We start from the raw sequence: 6,000 nt of genomic DNA on the forward strand, positions 1-6,000 counted from the left end.
GTCAATGTTTAAAGAAGTCTTTCTCCTCAGCTGTACATTCTTGGGCCCTTTCCCAGAAATGACTTTCCAGAATAATTGTCCTAGAAAGTGACACATGGGCAGACTGTGTGCTGGACTGCCACACACTGGAGTTAATTCATAGTTCCCATGATCCATCCACAGTGATGACAGTGATCCTGTGGCTTGGAGTTAGAAGACTCTAGGCTCAATTTCCAGCTTGGGAAGTTTCTAGATTCCTTGGGTTACTAGTAAGCATTCACTTGAGTCCTTAAAACATCAAGTAGAGTGATTCATTCACTTGTAATTCATTCAACACACATTTAATGGGCAAATGTTATGTCCCAGGCCCTCTAGGGGTTGATGCTGGAGTTAAAAGATGAAAACCTGCTACTGATCTCAAACAGATCATAGTCTAATGAAAGAGACCAGTGAAATATAGCTATAATTTAGTGAATATAATGATGAAATTAATGGTAGCTCCTGCATAACACCCCTCCTTGCTCTCCACATCTCAGTAGCTTATCATGAAAAAAAGTTTAGTTTTTTGCTCATGCAAAGTCCAGTGTAGGTTAGGAGACCCTCTTCCTTCTTATAATCACAGCATAAGGGACATATTGTTGTCACAGTGGGATAAAGAAGTTGGAGGAGGAACATTGGCTCTTAACTGCCTTGGCCCATAAGCAAAACACATCATTTCTGCTCATAGTCCATTGGTCAGGATGGGTCATGTGGCCACCCTAAGTTAATTCCATGGGAGCCAGCAAATTTAGAAGAGCTCACAGGTACTTGGTGAGCACTGAGTGTCTCTGTCTCCCTAGGAAGTGCTATGACACCAGCAAGCAAGGGACCCAGTATTAATTATGATTCTAAACAAACCAGCTTGAGTTAGCACAAACGAAAAAGAAAACTTATTACAAGAATTTTAAGGATTTTGAGGTATCTTCAAGAATCAAATGGCAGAAATAAAACTAAACATCTGGCAGGGATTAGAATCAGGAAATGCAAAAGCACTGAGACATGTCTCTTGACTTGGTACCACTGTGAGAAAAAAAAAGGAAGTGACTTGGTTTTTAGTTTCGTAGAGAATCCAGTAGGTGTGCTTTTTGGGGAGTTCAGGAATTCCTAATGAGGACCATTTAATCCACATTAAGAAGAGAGGGAGGAAGGGAGGATGAGCATTCAAAAGGAGATGATATCTGCCCTGAGTTTTTAAATATATATGTATTTGTGGTAAAACTGTCCTGAGTTTTAAATACTAAGAAGAAATTAGGTAAAGACAAAGTACGAGATCACTCCAGGCAGCAGATGCTACGAGCTAAGAACTGGTTATATAGAAAAGCTTGGAATAAATTAGGAAATAAGACTATTTTTTATGGATAGAGTTTAGGGTGAAGTGACAGATAATGTAAGGTGACTACCCAATACACAGTCTCTGTTCTTCTCCCTTGCTAATAAATTCTTGATTTTTTTTTTTTCTGGTCATGCCACACAGCTCGTGGAATCTTAATTTCCCAACCAGGGATTGAACTCGGGCCATGACACTGAAAGTGCTGAGTCCTAACCACTGAACCACCAAGGAATTCCCAGGTCTATGAATTCTCTTGAGTTACTTTTTTGGCATGGTTTGATATATGGATCAGGTTCAGTTTTTTCTTTTTTTTCCCATGTTGATATCCAGCTGTTCTAGTACTGTTGCTGTAAAGCCTATCTTTCCCCCATTTAAAATATCTTGGCATCTTTGTCAAAATCATTTGACTATGTTAGAAAGAGTCTATTTCTGAAATCTCTACTTTGTTCCATTTTTTTATTCCACTGATTGTTGTGTCCCCAAGCTTTCTCCAATGCTGCTACATGGGCTGGTTGGCATTCACACATGTGCAGCCCAGAAGGGTGAGGGAGTTAAGGTCTTCTGGGGCAACCACCAGGTAGTGGGGGATGGAAGTCAATGGAGAAATACTTCTCCAGCAGACAATTTCAAGAATTCTGTGTGCTCCTCAGGCAGCCCTGGCAGAATTGAGGCCCAGTGACCCCAACGGGGACCAGCATAATAACATACTCTTTAAATTGGCTTTTCTTCTTTCCCTATTTCATTTCCTTTTGTACCTCACTCTTCTGGGATTAACTCCCAAATAGACTCTCTGACTCAAGTTCTTGTCTCATTTTCAGAAGGAACCCAGGCTAAGTTTTGATTGTCTACCCTATTTTCTTCTCCTTTAGCTGGGAGCAATACTATCTGACACCGATTCATGTTGGGAGAAGACAGAGTAGAAAAAATAGGCTGGGATCACTTTTAAAGTCATTAAATGTCTAAGAAGTTTGGATTGTATTCTGTAGGGAAGAAGAAAACTGAAAGACGCTGAGTACAAGATTGACATGATCAGACGATTTAAGATCCTTTATTGACCCAAGACTTGAAGATTCTCTGAATTTTAGTTTAATTAATAAATTGCAAAAGTACCACTTCCCTGTCTATTTCATTCAGGGACCAAATTACAAAGACCAAATTAGATGATGTACATTCCACAGGCGCTAAATAAAAGTAGGGTGTTACTATTATTAATTCAATCTGAAGTATGTCATATGTTAGCGTGGGAACTAAGCATTCTAGTACTTTTTCAAAAATATTCTAATTTGTCAATTAGAATTTCCAACTGTGGCAAAAGTATATTTTCAGCACATGATTTCATGGACCAAGGAATCCAAATGCAATATTGGGTTGTATCTACAAGATAGCAGAATAATGAACTGTAATTTAGTATATTTGTAAGGAACCACAGATTCTAAACTAACACGGGTCTTAAACAGATGGAAATGGGCCTTCTAAGATTGATGGGGAAATTGTGATGTCTCAGGTTTCCTTTATCTTTCTGTTCTGCCAACTTGATAATATGATTTCCATCTTCAAACCAAGATGGTTGCTGCAACTTCTGACATCATGTCCACTTCCGAAAGAAAGTGAAGTCGCTCAGTCGTGTCCAACTCTTTGTAACCCTGGGGACTGTAGCCTACCAGGCTCCTCCATCCATGGGATTCTCCAGGCAAGAATACTGGAGTGGGTTGCCATTTCCTTCTCCAAGGGATCTTCCCGACCCAGGAATTGAACTCGGGTCTCCCACATTGCAGGCAGATGCTTTATCCTCTGAGCCACCAGGGAAGCCCAGGGAGGAGGGAAAAAGTGGAAGGGAAGAAGGTGAGTATTCAAACTGAGTCAATGCCTCCTCTCCAAGAACTTCCTGGAAGTCTCATCTAATGATTTCTATTTATGTCTCACTGGCCACCCTTTAAGCACAAGGAGAGCTGGGAAATGTAGTCTTTTAGCTGTGTGTAAGTCAGCCCCCCCAAAAATCAGGGTCCCATCAGTAAGGAAATAGAAGAAAATGGGTACTGGGTAGGCGATTAGCTATCTTGGCCAGACATGGTGTCTTGCCCTTACTTGTTGTTGGCTGATCGGGCAAGTTGCTTTCTGAGATTCAATGTTTGCTTCTGTAAAATGTCACTAAAAATTTGTACTTTACAAAGATTTATATTTTACAAACCACTTTGAGGGTTCTGTGAGATAATCCAAATAGTATGCCTAGCACAACGCTTGGCGCAATGTAGGTGCCCAACGTATACCTGTTGAATCAAACTCTAATAATACCCTAGCCTAGCTAGGTGCTAGGTTTGAAGTAAGAAACACCACAGGACACATCTCTGCCCTCAAGGGACAATGTACAATGTACGTTTGTGTGTGTGTTGAGATGTGTCACAAAGGTACTGTGCTACTCCACCCAGATCCCCTCTTCTTGCCCTGGTACCTGTATCCCCAGATACTGGCAAGCGTGGCTATTAATGGCTCCCAGCCACACACCTCAGTGGGAACTTTCTTCAGCTGCACAGAACTGCTTGCTTCCAGGTTCTGCTCCCTCTTGGGGGTGGTCCATGACCAGTGAGTGGCTAATACGTGGTAAAAAGCCCAGCCCCTTTGCCTCAATTCTGGGACAATTCTGAAGGTCATCATGGCTCCAGAACTCTCCAAAGGGTCACTCAAGACTCAGCTGCACCTGCGTTTCACCTCTCTTCCCCAATCCAGTCCTTCTTCCTTCACCTTCTTACCAGTGTCTCCTCAAAAGCATCCCCCAGTCACCTTTCTGCTTGCAACCCTCCTTCTCAGAGCCCATTACCAGGAAACCCAGTTAATGATACATGACAAGTTACTGCCTAATCCAGTTCTCAGCTGTCTTCAGTCACAGAGGCTGGACCTAGAGTCATCAGGACAGCCGTTTTTGTCTCTTTCATCACTTCCCTGCATCTTCTCTGCATGACGGCTTCCTGAGAAGCCAGGCTTTCCTGACCTCTGGTTGTCCTGATGCCATCTCAAAACTTCTTTTCAACTTCGTCTCCCACTGCAAATCCCCTCATTCTCTGGGTATTTCCTCTGGGAACTGTATCAGTTCCTTCAAGAGAGCATTTGATTGGCCCAGCTCAGCTTTCCAAGTCAAGCCACCTCATAGGCTGCCAGCAAACTAAGAGACTGGCTTACTTTGTGTCAGGGACCCACCTCCAGTTCGATCAGCTGTGGTCATTGGCATAGGGGGTGGGGAAACTCAGGGCTTTAGGGCCTCCCTTTCAGCAGGGTTAGTGGGGGGATGGGTAGGCATTGTGAGTAAGGATGAAAAGGTGATATCAGTGTAAATGCAACCCCTAAAAACCCAGGTGAAAGGAAAGGACAAGAATCAGAACACTGTGTTAAGCAAGGAGGCAGGGCTGCTGGCCCTGTGTTCTAGGCTAAGGAGATAATCAGCTGGATTTGGAATGAAGGGTTGAGGGAGGCAGAGGGGACAGTGGGTATGTGTGGAATGAAGTCACGGGGGTTAGCCCAGGCTGTTTTCAAAGGAAGTTGAACTCCAGATATTGGACCACAGGAAGAAAGCAGGGACCCAGGGGCCAAGAGCAGGAGAGAGAAGGAAGCAGCAAGCAGTCAGGTGTCCCTGGGACAGGTTTAGTTACCTTTTGTTCCCTCAGTACATGTTGTACTCCATGGGGACTCCTCAGCTTGCCCGTGGGGCAGGTGCTCCCAGACCATGTGCCCAGCCCTTTGAGTGTTTTCTTCCATCTCCTGTGCTCTGAATAACAGCATCTGGGTCTCAAAAGTCCCAACATCTGAGCTCTTCCTGCTCTGTCTCAGGGAGGCACGATACATCCTCACATCTGGGGATGCCCACAGTTGCGTTCTTACATTGCGTTGACCCCCCCCCCCCCCGCCAAACTGTAGAAGACAGGACAAGAGGCATTATCTGCTTTTTATGATGCTGTCCAATTTGGTAACTGCTAGCCTCCTGTGGCCCCTTACATTTAATTACACTTAGATAAAAATTTAAAATTCTGTCCCTCAGTCACACTGCCCACATTTCATTGCTCAGTAGCCTTGTGTGTCTAGTGGCTACCATACTGGACAGTAGAGATGGAGAACAGCTCCATCATTCTAGAAAGTTCTGTGAGACTGTGCTGCCTTAGAACGTGAGCTTCCAAGGTGAGTCCATCTTGTTCTTTGTGGTCACCCTGGTCCCTGCATCAGTGCTGAGCACAAAACACATGTTTAATAAGCAGTCATGGAACGAATGACTTGATGAACAGATCTCCACTTGGAAAGAAAAGAAGGAGACTCAGATAAGTGTTACTTCCGTGGACGGTCCGTCGGATACGAGACAGAGCTGAGACTCCGACCCAGTCCCTCCACCTCCAAGCACAGGTCTCCTTCAGCTCCTCCCTGATTTGCCACCAACTGGAGCTTCCCAGGTGGCTTAGTGGTAAAGAATCCACCTGCCAACGCAGGAGACACTGGAAACGCAGGTTAGATCCCTGGGAAGAGCCTCTGGAGGAGGAAATGGCAACGCACTCCAGTATTCTTGCCTGGAAATTTCCACGGGCAGAGGAGCCTGGTGGGCTACAGTCCTTGGGCTCCGAAAGAGCCAAACACGACTGAGCACTCCCGCACTCTGACGGGAGGACGTGGTCTGA

This window comes from Giraffa tippelskirchi, chromosome 1 (genome assembly GCF_054371585.1).
Source record: "Giraffa tippelskirchi isolate mGirTip1 chromosome 1, T2T-mGirTip1v1.2.pri, whole genome shotgun sequence".
Taxonomy (NCBI): Eukaryota; Metazoa; Chordata; class Mammalia; order Artiodactyla; family Giraffidae; genus Giraffa; species Giraffa tippelskirchi.